Source organism: Bombina bombina, chromosome 1, assembly GCF_027579735.1.
Source record: "Bombina bombina isolate aBomBom1 chromosome 1, aBomBom1.pri, whole genome shotgun sequence".
Taxonomy (NCBI): domain Eukaryota; kingdom Metazoa; phylum Chordata; class Amphibia; order Anura; family Bombinatoridae; genus Bombina; species Bombina bombina.
Genome location: NC_069499.1, coordinates 965902189 through 965924066, shown reverse-complemented (window position 1 = coordinate 965924066; position 21878 = coordinate 965902189).

Sequence of the window (21878 nt, the reverse complement as noted above, 5' to 3'; positions counted from 1 at the left end):
CGCCGTATATGTGATACCAAACCAGCGCAAATTTCAGCGTCGCCGGCATTTGCGGGCGATGCTGCATATCGGATCGGGCCCCAGAGGTGAAACCGTTAGGAGGACTACAAGTCATCCTCCACAGTCAGAGCTCAGTTTAGAGAACAACATGTCATCCTGCACACTCTAGTGGTGAAAGTATTCCTGTTTATTTCTTGGGTTATTCAAAGGTTTTGTCTATTTAGACTTTTTTTTACATTGATAAAACACTAAAAAGTCACTTATTAGGTATGTGATTGCAATTTCAATGTCAATGAAATGCTAACAATAAGAAATAAGCTTCTACCGTACCTAGTGTGTGCAAATATACACGTGCATGTGTGTTCATATATGCACATCTGAGTGTGCATGTATGTGTGGGGGTAAGCAGGCATGTATGCTTGTGTGAATAAGTGTGCACATGCTTGTGATACAAGAGTTCCTCTTGCACCCCTTTGTGTAATTTATGGTTATAGAAGGAATATTATAAAGGCTGAGAAGCTCTTATATTAGAGCAGAACCCTGTGTTTGAACAAGTACTTTCATACCCAATGCCTTGTTAAACTTACGTGTATTAAAGGGACAGGAAACCCCAAAAATATATGTAATGATTTGGAAAGAACATACCATTTTAAACAACTTTCCAATTTACTTCTATTATCAAATTTGCTTAATTTTCTTGTTATCCTTTGCTGAAGGAACAGCATTGCACTACTGGCAACTAGCTAAACACATCTAGTTAGCCAATCACAAGAGACAAATGTGTGCAAGCACCAAACAGAGGCTAGCTTCCACTAGTGTAGGATGTGTGCATATTTTTTTCAACAATGGATACCAAGAGAACGAAGCACATTTGGAAATTTAAGTGAATTTAAAAGTGTCTTAACAATTACATGCTCTATCCAACTCATGCAAGTTTAATTTTGACTTTACCTTTAACTCTGCTATAAAATCAGTCTATGATAAAATAATGTATACAAGCCTTTCATTAGAAATAGCATTGATACATTGATCATTCTTTAATTTTAAAAAAAAAAGTTTGAAATATGCGCAGGAAGATTTCTTTATGGAATCTGATGAACCTTTTTTTTTCTGTCTGGCTCTAAATGTTTTTACTTTTCACACACAGCTGCAGCCTCACAATATGTCCCTGTTCCCCCAGTGATACAGCATGTACTCCTGTCTTTGGCTCATTTCGTTCTGTGTGAGGATCTGTACCTGCAGGATCAGCATTTTTCAGTATATGGTAACTCTGTGCCTATTTTTCAGATTGTCATTGGGTTTTGTGAGCTCGATTCTCAGACCTTAATGACACTAAAAATGGGTTGCAGGGAGGGGGAATGCGAATGCAGTGACAGAGATAAGGCAATGCAGTAATAACTTGAATTGTTGAACAACCATTCAATTCCAGGGACTCTGGGGGTGCCAAGCAATATATTCTGAAAGCCTGTGGTAGCAATTAAGATGTGGAACAGACAAACAAGTCCTAGCCACGTATTGATGAGTGAACAAACACTGAGTAATTACAGTAATCACTTTCTTTTTATATGTCATTGCTATGTTTTGATGTTAACATTTTCATAGCATAATTTAACAGTTTTCTTTTTTATTAAACTAGACAAAGCAATTATTTTTTATTTTTTTATTTTTTTTTACAAAACAATTATTTATATTGGGGTTTTTTTTTATCATAGAGAATGATAAGAAAGTTTTAAAGACACTTTAATAATAAAGGGAGTTATTATATAAATAAATATAGAGTTAAAAAAATGAAAGCAAATATTTTTTATTAAATTCATTATTTTAAACAGGTGCAAAAGGTTTCTCTAAATATACATCAATATGGATAGATGTAGATAGAAATCCCTGTATAGCTTTAGGAGCACAAACTGCTATAGTTTTTTAATGTAATCCTCATATTCTGAGATGATGATATGACATAGATGATTACTAATAGCACCATTACTAAGCATGGGCATAACTTTGTATTCCGCCTTCGTTTTACAGGTCGCCACATTGGGCTTTTTATGGCGCTATATTTATTCCTGTGAAAGTACAAAACACAAAGATCTGTGCAAATGCCGAATACGAAATTATTCCCATGTCTCGTAATGCCAATGTATTTTACAAACGAATGCCAAATACAAAACTCCGCCTATGCCCAACCTGCGCTGCTCTTTAAACAATCTTACTACTTTACCTTTGTCTACAAGTCACAAAATTGTCTGAAGTTTGTATTGTTTTATCATAGTTAAACATTTGTGGAAGAACTGTTAAATAAATTAAAATATTTTTTCACAAATAAAACATACAAGAAAAAGTATCTTGCAAACTGTAGTATTTATTATAATTAACCTGTAAAATCAACTTCCAAAGCTTTGTTAAAGGGGCATAAAACCCTTTTTTTCTTCTTTAATGGTTCAGATAGAGCATAACATTTTAAAACAGAATTCCAATGTACTTATACATTAAATTTTCTTCATTCTCTTGGTATCCTTTTATAAAGAGCATCAATACACTACTGGAAGCAAGCTTAACACATTAGGTGATCTAATGACTAGAGGCATATAAATGCAGCTATCAATTAAGAGCTAGCTCCCAGTAGTCCACTGCTACTCCTAAGCATACCTATGTAGGTTTTTCAACAAAGGATACCAATAGAACAAAGCAAATTAGATAACATAAGTAAATTGTAGACCTGTATTACAATGTAAAACTGCATGTTCTATCTGAATGATGAAATAAAAAAATGGGGGTTTATGGCCCTTTAATGAAAGGCTAAACTGCATGCCTGATGAGAAATATATTCAGCAAGTATAATACTACTAATAATAATAATAATAGCAATAGTAATAATTATATATTTTTAAAATTGTATCTTTCCTAATAAAGAGCTTTGTGAGGACATTGTGAATTACTTTTATCAGTGTGGTTTTTACCTTTAAGGGGTACATCATGCAATTTGTAACTAAGCACACACACAAAAAAAACTATGGATCTTTTTATTCCAAATATTTTTGTTAATAATTAATTTATGAGAACACAATTTGAAATTGTGTTTACTTTGATTTAGAGCGCATCATTTTAAGGAGCTTTTCTATTTACTTTTTTTTAAATCTAATTTACTTTGTACTCTTTGTTTCCTTTGCTGAAAAACATACTTATGTTGTCTCAAGAGCAGCAATGCACCACTGGGAGCTAACTGGTAACTGGTGGCTAAACATTTGTCCCTTGTCACTGTCTCACCATATGTGTTCAGTTAGCCCCAAGTAGATCATTACTGCTAAAAAGATGGTTTTAACTATTAAGCCCTTTGCAGTTGTTAAACACATAGTTATATGCATGCAATAGTGTTATAATGAAAGACTAAAACCTAAAAGCATTTCCTTTTTTGCTCTTTTATGTCAATTTAAATTCTAAAAACTCATGTTGCTGTATAAGGTAGTTCAAGTAGCTTTATCTCTCTTTATTTATCCTCTAAGAACTGCATTATTGGCAATGGTGTGGAAAAACCTAGGCAAGATGAAATAGAACATGCTTGAACAATGCATAAAGTTACAATACTCAGTCTTGCAATGTCATGTTAAATACAAAATACCTGTATTGCTCTTGTACTTCTGTAATATAAAATATGAATGTGTCATGTATCTTTAGGCTATTAATAAAATATTTTTTTATCTCTAGGTCAAATTTAGACAAAGCTAATCTCGGCCAAGAGACGACCTGGCCCTGAAGTTATAACAAAATTATTCACTCAAAGGTGCAGTTACCAGTACAGTGTTAGAATTAACCCCGACCCCTGGATCTTAATTATGTATTACAGCTATCCGTATTACAGTCAAGAAGCCTTTATTACCTTTAATTCCAATTTTATAACTTTTTGTTTGATCTTTCCCAGGATTTAATCTGATGAAATTCAGTAGAATAAATTATCGTTCCTCCCGATCATTTGACTGCGGCTTTTAATATATAATTTATCTGCTGGTGTATATTATTTATGAAAGATTGATTACTCTTTCATCTCAATATCCTTTTTTATGTCAAGGGAGCCTTGATTTTAACACTTTCTATTTTGGATATTAATGCTAGTTCATAAGCTGAAAGAGGAATACTAACGAGTGAACCAAATGACTGATCCAAGCCTGTTAAGATGAAATGAGCTTACATATTCTATAAAAATGCTCAGTTTAAGTGACACTGTGAAAAAAAACAGAATAAGAAGCAATGGAGGCTCAATAGTTGGGTGGAATAAGTGAGAAATCCTGCAGGGAGATTTAAAAGTATAGAGCTACAGAGAAAAAAAATGTTGGTATTTATTTAATGCTTTCAAAATCTATTGTGATGTAAAAACATAAATAGCTAAATCAAATTTAAAAGGAAATGTGGTTTTCTTGCAGCCAAGGGCTTTGAAAATGAAAAATGTCAAATGATGTCATTTGTATCACTGGCCGTGACATCATTTTGTTCTTATAAATGTATTTATTGCAGGTATAAACCAAAACAAAAAGCCTATATGAGAAAATATAAAATATGTTTAACAATGTTCACTTATGGAAAATGCAGATTTTACATTAAAGGGGCATCAAACAGGCAGATAGAGTACAAATAGCACACATATGAAAAATCCATATTAAAACATGGAAAAACACACTAAGGGCACACTAAAGTCAAAATTAAAGGGACATGAAACCCAAAAGCAAAACCAAGAGCATGCAAATGTCTGGACCACTATATGACAGCAATTTTGCAGTCATGTATGGCTCCAGACACCTACCTCTTCAATAAAGAATGCCATGGGAACAAAGCAAATTTGATAATAGAAGTAAACTGGAAACTTTTTTTTAAAATTGTATGCTCTGTCTTAATCACAAAATAATTATTTGGGTTTCATATCACTTTAAACTTTCAATTACATTTTTTTTACAATTTACTAATATCAAATTTGCTTTGTTCTCTTTATATTCTGTGTTAAAAATTATTTAAAGGGACAGTGTACACCAATTTGTATATAACTGCATGTAATAGACACTACTATAAAGAATAAGATGCACAGATACTGATATAAAAATCCAGTATAAAACCGTTTAAAAACTTAGAAGCTCTCAGTTTAGCTCTGTTTAAAAGGTTACTGGAACACCCACTGCAGGTGGGAAATAGCAGACACTTCCCCTCCCCCTTCCTTTGCATATGAAAAGACTATTTAGACAAACAGAAGCAAGCTGGAGTATGTATACGTTGGTATTCTCCTAAAACTTTGGGGCTTGGTTAGGAGTCTGAAAATCAGAGCAATGTTATTTAAAAATAAGCAAAACTATACATTTTTAAAAAAATAAAAAATGATGGGCTTTATAAATAGATAATCTACAAAACATTTATGCAAAGAAAAAATGAGTGTATAATGTCCCTTTAATTAGGATCAAAGCAGCTCAGGAGTGTGCACGTCTTCAACATTGAATGGCAGCAGGCTTTGCAGCAATGCTATAACAATGTCATACATTTTTAGAAACACTTCTATAGAGTGCTAAATACAAGTGCCTACCTAGATTTACTCTTCAATAAAAGATACAATAAGAACAAATCATGATTGATATTAGAAGTAAAATGAAAAGATTTTTAAAATTGCTTCTCTGTCTAAATAATTGTAGTTTTGACTTAAAGGGACATTCCCTTCAAACTTGAACTGCATGTGGATGAATTACATCTTTTAATAGAAACATATTTGCAATATACTGTACATGTATTGGTAAAAATGCCTCTAGTAAAAGTTATGAGGGTTTTAGTGTTAACATTTTTCTCTGCACGTGCATGTGAAGCATAGCTAGATATTCTCAGTGTGCCAGAATTTTAACCCCTTAGTGACCACATCACTTTTCAATTTTCTTACCGTTAAGGACCAGGGCTATTTTTAAATTTTGCTGTGTTTATGTTTAGCTGTAATTTTTCTCTTACTCATTTACTGTACCCACACGTATTATATACCGTTTTTCTCGCCGTTAAATGGATTTTCTAAAAATACCATTATTTTCATCATATCTTATAATTTACTATAAAAAAATTATAAACTATGATGAAAAAAATGGAAAAAAACACTTTTTCTAACTTTGACCCTCAAACTCTGTTACACATCTACAACCACCAAAAACACCCATGCTAAATAGTTTCTAAATTTTGCCCTGAGTTTCGAAATAACCAATGTTTACATTTTATTTGCTTCTTTTGCAAGTTATAAGGCAATAAATACAATATGCATTTTGCAATTTCAAACCTTTTTTTTTCAAAATTAGCAATAGTTACATTGTAACACTGATATCTGTCAGGAATCCCTGAATATCCCTTGACATGTATTTTTTTTTTTAGTAGACAACCCAAAGTATTGATCTAGGCCCATTTTGGTATATTTCATGCCACCATCTCACCGCCAAATGCGATCAAATAAAAAACAACGTTACATTTTTCACAAACTTTAGATTTCTCACTGAAATGATTTACAAACAGCTTGTGCAATTATTGCACAAATGGTTATAATTTTAGCTTTAGTGTAGTTTAGTAGACAACCCAAAGTATTGATCTAGGCCCATTTTGGTATATTTCATGCCACCATTTCACCGCCAAATGCGATCAAATAAAAAAAAATGTTACATTTTTCACAAACTTTAGGTTTCTCACTGAAATTATTTACAAACAGCTTGTGCAATTATGGCACAAATGGTTGTAAATGCTTCTCCGGGATACCCTTTGTTCGGAAATAGCAGACATATATGGCTTTGGCATTGCGTTTTGGTAATAAGAAGGCCGCTAAATCCCGCTGCGCACCACATTTGTATTATGTCCAGCAGTGAAGGGGTTAATTAGGTAGCTTGAAGGGAGCTTGTAGGGTTAATTTTAGCTTTAGTGTAGAGATCAGCCTCCCACCTGACACATCCCACCCCCTGATCCCTCCCTGACCCCCCTCAGCTCTCTTCCCTCCCCCACCTTCACAATTGTCACCACCATCTTAAGTACTGGCAGAAAGTCTGCCAGTACTAAAATAAAAGGCATTTATTTATTTATATTTTTGTTTCTTTATTTATTATGCAGTGTTGCATCCCCCCTTTGCCCCCAACCTCCCTGATCTCCCCAAACAGCTCTCTAACCCTCCCCCTCTACCTATTTGCCGTCATCTTGGGTACTGGCAGTGAACTGTTTAGTCAAAATTTTGCTTTTTTTTTTAGCAGATTTATAAAATACACAATTTTTCTGTAGTGTAACTGCCCCCCCCCTCAATACCCTAACCTCCTCCCTCTCCCAGATTCCTTTCCCAACAAGTATTTTTTATTTCTCAGAACAGGAAGCGGATAGGCAGGCACTACTCCAGACGATAAAAAGTAAAATATATACGCCTAGATTTAGAGTTTTGCGGCCAAAGGGGTGCGTTAGCTACGCGTGCTTTTTTTCCCATGCACCTTTTAAATACCGCCGATATTTAGAGTTCACAGAATGGCTGGGTTTTCAGTGCGTTAGGCTCCAAAAAGGGAGCGAGCGTAGAGCATAATTTAATGCCACTGCAACTCTAGATACCAGCGGTGCTTACGGAAGCGGCCAGCTTCAAAAACGTGCTCATGCACGATATCCCCATAGAAAACAATGGGGCTGTTTGAGCTGAAAAAAAACCTAACACCTGCAAAAAAGCCGCGTTCAGCTCCTAACGCAGCCCCATTGTTGTCTATGGGGAAACACTTCCTAAGTCTGCACCTAACACTCTAACATGTACCCCGAGTCTAAACACCCCTAACCTTACACTTATTAACCCCTATTCTGCAGCCCCCGCTATCGCTGACACCTGCATATTATTATTAACCCCTAATCTGCCGCTCCGTACACCACTGCCACCTACATTATAGCTATGTACCCCTAATCTGCTGCCCCTAACACCGCCGACCCCTATATTATATTTATTAACCCCTAATCTGCCCCCCACAACGTTGCCGCCAGCTACCTAACTTATTAACCCCTAATCTGCCGAGCGGACCGCACCGCTATTATAATAAAGTTATTAACCCCTAATCCGCCTCACTCCCGCCTCAATAACCCTATAATAAATAGTATTAACCCCTAATCTGCCCTCCCTAACATCACCGACACCTAACTTCAATTATTAACCCCTAATCTGCAGACCTACTGTAATAAATGGATTAACCCCTAAAGCTAAGTCTAACCCTAACACTAACACCCCCCTAAGTTAAATATAATTTAAATCTAACGAAATAAATTAACTCTTATTAAATAAATTATTCCTATTTAAAGCTAAATACTTACCTGTAAAATAAACCCTAATATAGCTACAATATAAATTATGATTATATTATACCTATTTTAGGATTAATATTTATTTTACAGGTAACTTTGTATTTATTTTAATCAGGTACAATAGCTATTAAATAGTTAATAACTATTTAATAGCTAAAATAGTTAAAATAATTACAAAATTACCTGTAAAATAAATCCTAACCTAAGTTACAATTAAACCTAACACTACACTATCAATAAATTAATTAAATAAAATACCTACAATTACCTACAATTAAACCTAACACTACACTATCAATAAATTAATTAAATACAATATCTACAAATAAATACAATGAAATAAACTAGCTAAAGTGCAAAAAATAAAAAAGAACTAAGTTACAAAAAATAAAAAAATATTTACAAACATCAGAAAAATATTACAACAATTTTAAACTAATTACACCTACTCTAAGCCCCCTAATAAAATAACAAAGACCCCCAAAATAAAAAAAAATGCCCTACCCTATTCTAAATTACAAAAGTTCAAAGCTCTATTACCTTACCAGCCCTTAAAAGGACCGTTTGTTGGGCATGCCCCAAAGAATTCAGCTCTTTTGCCTGTAAAAAAAAACATACAATACCCCCCCAACATTACAACCCACCACCCACATACCCCTAATCTAACCCAAACCCCCCTTAAATAAACCTATCACTAAGCCCCTGAAGATCTTCCAACCTTGTCTTCACCATGCCAGGTTCACCGATCGATCCAGAAGAGCCTCCGATGTCTTGATCCAAGTCCAAGTGGGGGGCTGAAGAGTGACGTCCATCCTCCGGCTGAAGTCTTGATCCAAGCGGGCAGAAGAGGACATCCGGACCGGCAAACATCTTCATCCAAGCCGCATCTTCTATGTTCTTTAATCCGATGACGACCGGCTGATCTTCAAGACCTCCAGCGCGGATCCATCCATCTTCACCGACGACTTCCCGACGAATGACGGTTCCTTTAAGGGATGTCATCCAAGATGGCGTCCCTCGAATTCCGATTGGCTGATAGGATTCTATCAGCCAATCGGAATTAAGGTAGGAAAATTCTGATTGGCTGATGGAATCAGCCAATCAGAATCAATTTCAATCTGATTGGCTGATTCAATCAGCCAATCAGATTGAGCTTGCATTCTATTGGCTGTTCCGATCAGCCAATCGAATGCGAGCTCAATCTGATTGGCTGATCGGATCAGCCAATCGGATTGAACTTGATTCTGATTGGCTGATTCCATCAGCCAATCAGAATTTTCCTACCTTAATTCCGATTGGCTGATAGAATCCTATCAGCCAATCGGAATTCGAGAGGACGCCATCTTGGAAGATCCCATTGAAAAGATAGGATACGCAAATGACGTAAGGGGATCTGCGGTATGGAAAAGTTGCGGCTGGAAAGTGAGCGTTAGACCCTTTCTTGACTGACTCCAAATACCGGCGGTAGCCCAAAACCAGCGTAAGGAGCCTCTAACGCTGGTTTTGACGGCTACCGCCCAACTCTAAATCTAGGCCATAGTCTTTATTTATCCAATTTAAAAGAATAGACAGACATGGCAGCAACTGAGCAGAAAGTCTGACATGTTTCGCACCTCAGTAGGTGCTTACTCATAGACTATTGTCTGTGTTTAAACCCCACATGTTTATAGGCTGGAGCAGTAATTGGATTAATTGCTTCATGCCCACAAATATGAAACAATTAGAGTAAAAACAAACTCACAGTAAACACTGAAATTTCATTGCATACATTAGAAAGATAATAATAAGATGTGCAATATCAACCTAGTAAACTAAATAAATAAATATTTAAATAGTATACAAAGAAAGTGAACATAAAAATATCAACAATTTATTATATAAAAATCTGAATATTTAAATTATTGGCAACTTGCAGATAATAATTAGAAGATCTCAATCTATTATGCATTCTTACTGTAAAGGGAAGTATATTTTAAAGGGAAATATATCTTAAAAAATTCAAAAAAGATGCATATAAACGTTAAGAATTAAGGAGTTAATAGTTAAAGGGCCACATTAGAGAAACAGATAAAAGAAATATATATAAATATATATGTTTGTGAAAATCTTATATAGGCTAACATGTTATGTACCTAACCAAAAATACCAAGTTAAAAGATGTCTACATAGATATGCTCAAGAGATATGTGATTTCTAAAGGCCACAAATAAAGACATACTCCTTTGTTTTTGTTCTTTTGAAATATAAGTTGACTTTAACTGATGATATGAAAAATAATTTAATTATCTATAAAGAAGTTTATGTCGCATTCTCTAGTCATGCCTGATGGAGAACGTGTATGTAACTTTAAAATCCAGTAAAGTTCTTTTTTCTCTAATATTTTGTCCCTATTTCCTCCTCTTAAAGGGATATTAGCTATATCTATGACCTTTAATGACAGACGTGCTTTATTGGTTAAATGTAAATTGTTAAAATGATCAGCCACTGTAGAATCTGTACTAAAGTTTTTTACGTCACGGACATGTTCATTAAAACGTGTCCTGACTGTACGAGTAGTTTTACCTACATACTGAAAAAAAACAAAGATTACATGTTAATAAATAGATTGCATATTTGGAACCACAATTGGCATAAAAATCAATAGGGTACGCTTTTTTGTCATTCTGGCACAAAAAATACTCTTCCTGCGAGACATTGGGACATGCTAAGCATGTTCTAACTCTACATTTGTAAGTTCCATTTTTATTCAGCCATGTGATTACATTCTTTGGCTTTGAAGTATCATTCCTTACTAGACTAGGTGATAAAGTCTGTGCTAGTGTCTTAGATTACTTAGGTACAAATTTGTAACTTTTTATAAGGGGCTGTAAAACATCATCAGATTGTAACAAGTTTAAATGTTTTTTCAGAATTTTAACTATTTCTCGATATTGTTGGCTGTAAGGTGTTGAAAAAACTGTAGCCTCATTAAAATTAGAATCTGTATCATACATCCTATAATGCAAGTTTTCTTCCCGATTTTTAGTTTCATGATATTTAACAGATTTCCTCATTTCTTCTAATTGTTGTGGTTTGTAGCCTCTTGCTGCTAGCCTATCCCTTAATTCTATAGATTGCCTTTCATATACATTATCTATTTTGGTATTTCGTCTAATTCTAAAAAATTGAGATTTCGGGATGGACTGTACTAAATGATGAGGATGTTGGGACTGTGCATGCAGGATGGTGTTGCCAGCAGTTGGCTTTCTATATGTACTGGTGATCACAACATTGTCAACAATCTGAAGGGTGAGATCTAAATAGTTAACTTTCTCCGATTATAAACTCCAGTAAATTTTAGATTCATATCATTATTGTCACAATAATTTAGGAAATCTGAAAATATACTATCATCAAGGGGAATCTTAAAGATAAAAAGCAGATCATCTATAAAGCGCACATAAAGTGCATTTTGTTCACTCCAAGGATTGTTAAAGGAATATAGATATATTTGTTCCCAAAATGCTACATAGATATTGGCAAACGATGGGGCAAATTTTGCCCCCATCGCTGTGCTGCATGTTTGAAAAAAGTATTCATTATTGAATAAGAAGTAAATGTGTGATAACAAAAATTTCAATACTTCACAAATATATTCAATCTCAATAGTAGCATAAAGTGAATCTTTCTGCATAAAATATTTTACTGCCATAATACCTTGATTTTGAGGAATTGATGTGTATAGGGAAGTAATATCTATTACACCCCATGAGTATTCAGTGTGCCATGTAATCTTATCCAAGGTAAGCAAAAGATGCGAGGTGTCCTGTAGGTAGCTCAACTGTGACACAGCAATAGGCTGTAAGATAGAATCAAGCCATGCGGCTAAAGGCTCAAACAAAGAGCCAATGCCTGCCACAATTGGTCTACCCGGAGGACACCTCGCATCTTTGTGTATTTTTGGTACATGATGGAAAATGGGACAAATAGGGTTATCCGGAATAAGTGAAATTTTATCTGTTTCATCAAAAATGCCCAAAGCAATACCATCATTTACTAGTTGTATCAGTTCCCTTTTAAACAAATTAGTAGGGTTTCTTTGTAATTTATGGTATGTATTGTCATTCAGTAATTGTTTATATGCCTCATTAAAGTAGGCTTCTTTGTTCATGACTACAATGCTGCCCCCCTTATCTGAGTTACGTATTACTATATTGTTGTTATTCTGCAATGTTTTTACAGCTTTACGTTCATTAAAAGTCAGATTAGGGGGAGCAGCATTGTGTCTTAAGTTGTTCTCAAGTGCAAGGATATCTTTTTGTACAGCTTTTTGAAATGCATTGATATAGGGACCCCTAAAATTTGTGGGATAAAAGTCTGAATGCTGTTTTTTTGGTTTAGGAAAAGATGTTGTTTGATAATTCAAATTTTCATCATTATACATGTCAACCAATGTAGTTAAAGTGCAAGCTTCTTCCAAATCTATATGTTCTCTTCTATAATGTCTCTGATGGTTAGTCTCAACCATGGAACAAGCATTGTCTTTAAATTTATTCAGTGCAAAATACCTTTTCAAGGTTAATTTGTGGACAAATTTGTTTATATCCAGGAGTGTGGCAAACCCAGAGAAATTACTAGTTGGTGCAACTTTTGAAAGCACATTTATTTCATGGATATTCAATATAAAGTCTGACAAATTTACTATATTGAGTCCTTGATCATTATGGTCCTTTTGGGGATCCATAACACTTTCGATAGCACCTGGTGTTAGTGTCCCTTCTTTTTCTTGTTCTTTCCTTCTCCTTTTATTTTTCCATCTTCTTCTTCGTCTTTGCTTCTTTGAAAATTTATCCTGGTCTTTGGTTTGGCTGCTAAAGGTACTTCCTCCACTTCTTCTATTGACGATTCCTGTAAAAAAAGAAGAAGGGGAAGGGGAAGAGGAGGGAGAGGACATAGAAGAGGAACATGTGGAAGCACATGTACTTCTTGCACTTGCATCTGAGTCAGTTGAGTCACCTTCATCAGTACTAAAGACCACTTTCCTTTGATTTTTGTTTTTTAGTATGGATTTTGGTTGCTATTTTTCTGTGGGTTTATGCTTTTTACTTTCTATCCTGCCTATCCGCTTCCTGTTCTGTGTTATTGCGGCTTGATCCTCCGATACAGGCTACGCTGTTCCAAGAATTTTAAGGTAACTGGTTTTTAGCCCAGCAGGGCTTCTGGGTCAGAAGACTGTCCGTCAAGGTTGCGGTTCCTCTCTCTTACTATTTTTTATTTCTCCCCTACCTTTCCCTCCTCCTCCTTCCCATATACACTCAAAGTCTCAGCACTAATCACGCACTAGCGTTCCTCTCTCTTACTATTTTTTATTTCTCCCCTACCTTTCCCTCCTCCTCCTTCCCATATACACTCAAAGTCTCAGCACTAATCACGCACTAGCGCTCCACTTTGAAATGGCTGCCAAGTTCCGCTTACTGATGACATCATGATCTGGACTGCATATGGCATCCAATCACAAAAGGCTCACTAGTTGGATTCAACAGACTGTCAATACTATACAGCAGAGTGTTTAGATGTAGCTCAGATTGTAATATCATTGGTGAGCAGAGCTTGGCAGCAATTTCAAAGTGGGTAGAAACAATATTTATTTCAAAATAACTTTTTTACTGCTGCATGATATAGTAAGGGGTGCTACACTGCAGGGGGCAATTTGCCGCTTAATCTAAGGTAAGTCCAGGGCCACCATCAGGGGGTGACAGGGGTGACTGCTGTCAGGAGCCCAATGGGCCAGGGGGGCCCCATGAGGCAAAAACTAAAAAAATAAAAATGTTGTCAGCCACCAGTGGGTAATACAGCAGAGTGCTAATTGAGCATGGGAAATGTTATTACAAGGAGTAAACTATTAGCATTTGTGAGACAGACACAGTGTGAGACAGACTTGGAACTTTGTTTGTACAGTGTGTGCCTGAGTCAGACAGCAGATCTCTTTCATTTGCAGAGGAGGTAGGACTTACTTAGCAAATGTTTTTTATTTCTTTGTGCAATTTTGGATTGTAACTTCAGTGTGGTAGTAGTTGTATGGTGGGGCCAGGGGTCCCTAAAAACAATTTTTTTTAGCAGCAGTGTATTTATGATTATCTGACAATGCTGTAGAAATTCTATATTTAAAACCATGCAGAAATGTTTCCTCCTCAATACACAAATGGTAGGTGCCCTTTTTGGCGGATATGCATTTTATATATATATATATATATATATATATATATATATATATACAGTATATATATATATATATATATATATATATATATATATATATATATATATATATATACATATATATAATTCCAGTTTACTGCCCCTTTATGCAAGGACTTTCCAGCTGCAAGTAGGCATTTTATCTAAGATTTTTACATCTGCATAACATGTTATATTCTCAGACTAAGATTTCTCATTTTTGAAATGAGACAGGTTAGCTTAAAACTGTTCAGTTTACACTATAGCTGACTTAATTTTGAAATACATATCAGCAAGCCTAAATCCTGCATTTAACCAGATCTAATGGTATGAGTACCACAGCTTATGGTTCCACCAAAACCATATAGAGTACATCATTTTCAAAATCCATAAGTACAGCTGACAGATGGGAACATTTGTACACTATATTTGAATTGGGGCTCTTGGTTGGGGAAAATGAGGAAAAAATCAAACAAACATATGTCAACCTTTTAAAAGTACTTTTCTTCATCTAACCATCTACCCAGATCATTAATGTACAAATTTGAATTCACAGAATTATTTTTGTTTGCACACAAATATGATTCTTTAAAAAGTGATCTCTTAATTTCTGCAATTTTTTTTATCATGCATGTCACACACTGTTGATTTAGGGGATGCAAGGTGCATAAATGTTTCCTCATGTGAGTGTTTCTGTGGGTGTCTGTGTTTATGTCTTTGTGCTTTGGTTTGTGTCTCTATGAGTGTGTATGTATTTTCTGTGGGTCTCTCTGTGAGGGTGGGTGGTGAATGTCTTTGTGCATTTTCTGTGGATGTCTGTGAGGGTGTGTGCATGTGTCTATGAGCTTTTTCTATGGGTGTCTCTGTGAGGGTGTGTGTATGTTTGTCTATGTGTATTTTCTCTGGATGCCTCTGTGAGGGTGGATGTGTATGTCTGTGTTTTCTGTGGATGTCTCTGTGAGGGTGTATGTGTATGTATATATGTATGTCTGTGTTTTCTGTGGATGTCTGTGAGGGTGTGTGTGTATGTATGTCAGTGTTTTCTGTGGATGCATGTCTCTGTGAGGGGGTGTGTTTTCTGTGGGTGTCTCTGTGAGGGTGTGTGTATGTCTTTGTGTGTTTTCTGTGGATGTCTCAGTGAGGGTTTGTGTATGTACAGTATGTCTTTCTGTGTTTTATGTTGTTGTCTCTGTGTATGTATGTCTTTGTGTGTTTTCTGTGGGTGTCTCTGTGTGTGTTTGTATGTCTTTGTGTGTTATCTGAGGCTGTCTCTGTCGGTGTTCCCTTGGGTGTATGTGCAAGTTTGAGTTGGTTATGTGTGTGTGTGTCCATTGTCTGTTCCTTTTTAGGATATTTTAACCTTACTACTGATTATTCACATCTTTCTACAGACTTTGAGACTAACGAGACCTTTCCGGAAGTCACCAATCTACCATTTAACATTTAAATTATTGTTTAGGCAGTTAAAGGCCCTTCCTTTCAGCCACTGCATGCTCTTGTAATCATTTAGTTGGCATCTTCCTTTACAAAAAGATAATCAGAACTCCATATTTTGTTTTCAAAATCTCCTTTTTTTTACAAAACGGTAGTTTACCTCATTACTTGTCAGGTCAATGTAAACAAGTGCAGAGTGTCTGTTTGGGTGTCTGTGTCTGAGTGTGTTTCTTTGCGTGTCTGCTAGAGAGTCTATATGTAAATCCTTATGTGTGAGTGTGTGTGTTTCAGTGTATGAGTGTGTCTGTGTGTTTGTATGTTACTACCTTTACAACATTACCAAGTTTAAATAGACACTTATGAATAAAGTGCATATACGTTTTAGTCACTTGGTCATAAATTGCACATGTCAAAGGAGGGGGGGGGGCTGATCCATGGTCAGGGCCCCCAACATTTCTAATGGTGTCCCTGGGTAAGTCTTTAAGATGACTAAGGTATAGATTTTCCCATTAAATACACTTTTGAAACAGCTATAGCTTTTATTAGAAGCATTTTTGCAAATACGTGTATATTACAAAAATGCTTCTATCCCCAACTGAAATGCATCCACGTGGATTCCAATTTTGGCTGTAATGCCCCTTTAAGAGTTTTTTTAAAGAAAGTTTGTCTGTGAAAAAGATTACTTCTGGCTAATACTGGATCTGTTAAATTTGAACTAAGTTTTTCCTTCATTATTTTTAAATATTTGTGATAAAATGCTACATGCATATTTTATACAGAAAGCTTAAAGGGTCAAGACATGTTTCTTTCATAATTCAGGCACAGCATGTCTTTTTTAACAACTTTCTAATTTTCTTCTATTAGCACATTTTCTTCATTCTCTTGGTATCTTTTGTTGAAAAGCAGGGACATAAGCTCAGGAGCATGCAAGTGTCTGCAGCACTATAAGGCAGCAGTTTTTCAAGAATGTTATCCATTTGCAAGAGAGCTAGATGGCAACACTATTTTGTGCCCTAGACACCTACCTAGGTATCTCTTCAAAAAAAGAATAGCATATGAACAAAGCAAATTTGATAATAAAAGGAAATTGGTAAATCACAAAAGAACATTTTTGGGTTTCATGTGCCTTTAAAGGACTTTGAGAGTGGTTTCCAAATCATTAACTAGAAAACAGCTATTGACAAAGTCTAGGCTGATATGAAAATCCCTATAGTTCTACAGGTGGACAGGGCAATACCTTTATAGACATTAAAGGGATATGAAACCCACATTTTTTCTTTCATGATTTAGAAAGAGAATGCAATTTTAAACATCTTTCTAATTTACTTCTATTATCTAATTTGTTTTATTCTCTTGATATTCCTTGCTGAAAAGCATATCTAGATATGCTCAGTAGCTGCTGATTGGTTGCTGCACATAGAAGCCTTCATGTGATTGGCTCACCCATGTGCATTGCTTTTTCTTCAAATAAGGATATCTAAAAAATGAAGCAAAATAAATAATAGAAGTAAATTGTAATGTTGTTTAAATTTGAATGTTCTATCTGAATCATGAAAGAAAGATTTTGGGTTTAGTGGCCCTTTAAAACAAAGACCTGTTTTCACATTGTTGGCTATAATCAGCAGTTGTTAAACAGTAATAATAGGGCTTCACAAATGCCTGCATCAGCTTTTGTTTTAAACACAGTCAAACATATTTTTTTACCAGCTTGTACAAAAATCACCAGGTGATAAGGACAAAACGGCTATTTCCCACATATATGTGAATAAGAAGTTTACATATATACATGTATTTAATACACATATCCATCATTTCCAGCACCACTAAGAGGTTTCTAGGAAACAAAAGGAAGCAGAAATTCCAACCAAGATAGTCTAGAAATAGCATTTCCTAATTCCGTGCTTAACCCTTTAAGGACACAGCTTTCAGTTTGCTCAATTGTTTTATGACGGAAAAATTCCGTCATATGTCCTTAAGAGGTTAATGTTTCTTTGTGTTTCATACAGTTTCATGATAGTTACAGTAATTTCATATTTTTTAAATTGGATTAGCAATTGCTTTGTCATGAAAATAATTTAAGTTCTTGCCATTCTTTCTTGCTTGTTTGGAACCGCCAATGTTTGCATGTTTTTTTCCAGAAAATAATAATAATATTTTTCTTAATTATTGCAATTTACAACATCTAGAACCTTATGTTGCCATCTTATTACATTAATAGAAATGCCAAAAAAACAGACATAATTCTGTACAGTGAGCTTTGGGTGACATTTGAAACTTAGTCACTAGAAGTGTCACGACTTACAGTATGAGAATTATTAAAACCTCATTTTAGAAGATGGGATTAGTTGCGACTATTTTCTTCTTATGGAAATTAAATAGTTATTTTTTAATCTTAGATTGAAATCTCCAATCACAAAATGGTATTCTTTCAATCAATGACTGAAAACACTTTCAAAAATACTTTCAAAAGATTTATACAATATAATTATCGAGCAAATTATGCCTATATAATAATGGAATTCATATTGATTAACACTTATCAGGATGTTTAAGATTACAAAAAGCTAATTTTAGACATGTAAATGATTATTTTCCTTAGACACTGTACAAATACAGAAAGAGAAGTGCTCTCTTAGGAATGAAAAACAGTTCAGTAGCTTGTTCTAAGACAATTTATCACCTGGAAGCAGCCACTTTTAGCTCAAATGTGCATTTCAGAAAGAATAACTTTACTGAAATATAACATACCGATCCTGCTCAAAAAGTTCAGTCCAGTCCCAAATTACCAAGCAATTACAGGGAGTGCAGAATTATTAGGCAAATGAGTATTTTGACCACATCATCCTCTTTATGCATGTTGTCTTACTCCAAGCTGTATAGGCTCGAAAGCCTACTACCAATTTGGTCTAATGACATCAACACCCTATATCAGGTGTGCATAATTATTAGGCAACTTCCTTTCCTTTGGCAAAATGGGTCAAAAGAAGGACTTGACAGGCTCAGAAAAGTCAAAAATAGTGAGATATCTTGCAGAGGGATGCAGCACTCTTAAAATTGCAAAGCTTCTGAAGCATGATCATCGAACAATCAAGCGTTTCATTCAAAATAGTCAACAGGGTCGCAAGAAGCGTGTGGAAAAACCAAGGCGCAAAATAACTGCCCATGAACTGAGAAAAGTCAAGCATGCAGCTGCCAAGATGCCACTTGCCACCAGTTTGGCCATATTTCAGAGCTGCAACATCACTGGAGTGCCCAAAAGCACAAGGTGTGCAATACTCAGACACATGGCCAAGGTAAGAAAGGCTGAAAGACGACCACCACTAAACAAGACACACAAGCTGAAACGTCAAGACTGGGCCAAGAAATATCTCAAGACTGATTTTTCTAAGGTATTATGGACTGATGAAATGAGAGTGAGTCTTGATGGGCCAGATGGATGGGCCCGTGGCTGGATTGGTAAAGGGCAGAGAGCTCCAGTCCGACTCAGACGCCAGCAAGGTGGAGGTGGAGTACTGGTTTGGGCCGGTATCATCAAAGATGAGCTTGTGGGGCCTTTTCGGGTTGAGGATGGAGTCAAGCTCAACTCCCAGTCCTACTGCCAGTTTCTGGAAGACACCTTCTTCAAGCAGTGGTACAGGAAGAAGTCTGCATCCTTCAAGAAAAACATGATTTTCATGCAGGACAATGCTCCATCACACGCGTCCAAGTACTCCACAGCGTGGCTGGCAAGAAAGGGTATAAAAGAAGAAAATCTAATGACATGGCATCCTTGTTCACCTGATCTGAACCCCATTGAGAACCTGTGGTCCATCATCAAATGTGAGATTTACAAGGAGGGAAAACAGTACACCTCTCTGAACAGTGTCTGGGAGGCTGTGGTTGCTGCTGCACGCAATGTTGATGGTGAACAGATCAAAACACTGACAGAATCCATGGATGGCAGGCTTTTGAGTGTCCTTGCAAAGAAAGGTGGCTATATTGGTCACTGATTTGTTTTTGTTTTGTTTTTGAATGTCAGAAATGTATATTTGTGAATGTTGAGATGTTATATTGGTTTCACTGGTAAAAATAAATAATTGAAATGGGTATATATTTGTTTTTTGTTAAGTTGCCTAATAATTATGCACAGTAATAGTCACCTGCACACACAGATATCCCCCTAAAATAGCTATAACTAAAAACAAACTAAAAACTACTTCCAAAACTATTCAGCTTTAATATTAATGAGTTTTTGGGTTCATTGAGAACATGGTTGTTGTTCAATAATAAAATTAATCCTCAAAAATACAACTTGCCTAATAATTCTGCACTCCCTGTATTCTCTGAACAAGGAACATGGCAACCCCAGAAGATTGTTTCGCCCTTCCTTGGGACTCATCAGTGAGATGCAGCCATCTTCCTCTAAGTACAATCCATTTTCACAATCCATTTTCAAGAGACTTTTTAGCACTTTTTCAAGTCCAGTTTTGACTTTTTAAATTCAACACCCGAAAGCACTTGATAAAGCCTTGAAATTACATTTTAGACATCTTTGCAACTATTTCAAAATTGAATGGAAACAGTCTATTATCTTGCACTTTTTCAAAACACTCTGAATGGAAATTCAGTATAGGTATATTCATCACTATTGCATAGACATCTACAGTAGACAAGGTATACATTTACACACACAAATCCACAACAAGCGTGCACTCGCTGGAAATTTTTAAATGCTTTTCTTATGCACAAGTATCAAATGTGAAGTTTTTCGGGGATCTCACCCCTTCATCAGACTTAGTCAACTAGTCTGATGAAGGGGTAAGATCCCTGAAATGTCATGTTTGATACATGTACATAATAAAGCATGTTTAAAAATTTCTAGTGAGTGCACGCCTCTCCTGGAATTTATTTATTTATATATACAGTATATATATATATATATATATATATATATATATATATATATATATATATATATATATATATATACACACACACATGTATATGTGTTGCGTACATGATATCTTGTACAGCTAAGAGGATGTGTAGGAAAAATCACATCAGGACCCGGCATCTACAAATGGGGTGTAGCAATCTCTTAATGTAAATGTTTAATTCTAAGTTGCACTTACACTATAGTGATTGTCAATAACAGTACAGGTGCCTTTATAATTGGGATTTAAAATGGTATTGCACAATCATGAGTTTGAAATTAATCTATTGCAATTCATTTCCATCCGCACTGCTAAACCCTCTGAATACCATTTGTATGTTGGCATGATGGGTATACTGTGTAATCACTTTTAATCTTTCACAAGTATTGTTTTTAACAATATTTATTTTGTATTGTTTGTTAAAGCATCATTTGTGGTTTGTGTGATCTTAAAACAAAATGTAGACTACAAATTTAAATTGAAGAGACTTTTTATAATTTATACTATATATGTAAACTGTAAACCTGGGTGATATTTTAATAGGCTGATAGGGGAATCCGTTAATGTGATATACTTAGATTTTTTCAAAGACATTTGATACAGTGCCACATGAAAGATTAATGTACAAAATAAGGTACTGAGAATAGCTGAAAATGGTAGCTCATGGATAAATACCTGGATAAAAGTCAGGGAGCAACGAGTAGTAGTAAATGGATCATACTCAGATTTGACAAAGGTAATCAGTGGCGTCCCCCAGGGATCAGTACTGGGCACTGTTCTTTTTAATATTTTTTATGAATGATTTGGAGCAAGGATTAAATAGCAGCATCTCTATTTTTGCAGATGATACAAAGTTGTGCAAGGTCATTATGTCAGAGCAAGACAAACTTGCTTTACAAGGAGATCTGCAAATATCTGAAGTATGGGCAGGTAAATGAAAAAATAGATTTAATACGGGAAAATGCAAGGTTCTGAATTTTGGAAGTAAAAATAAGCAGTCAATGTATTATT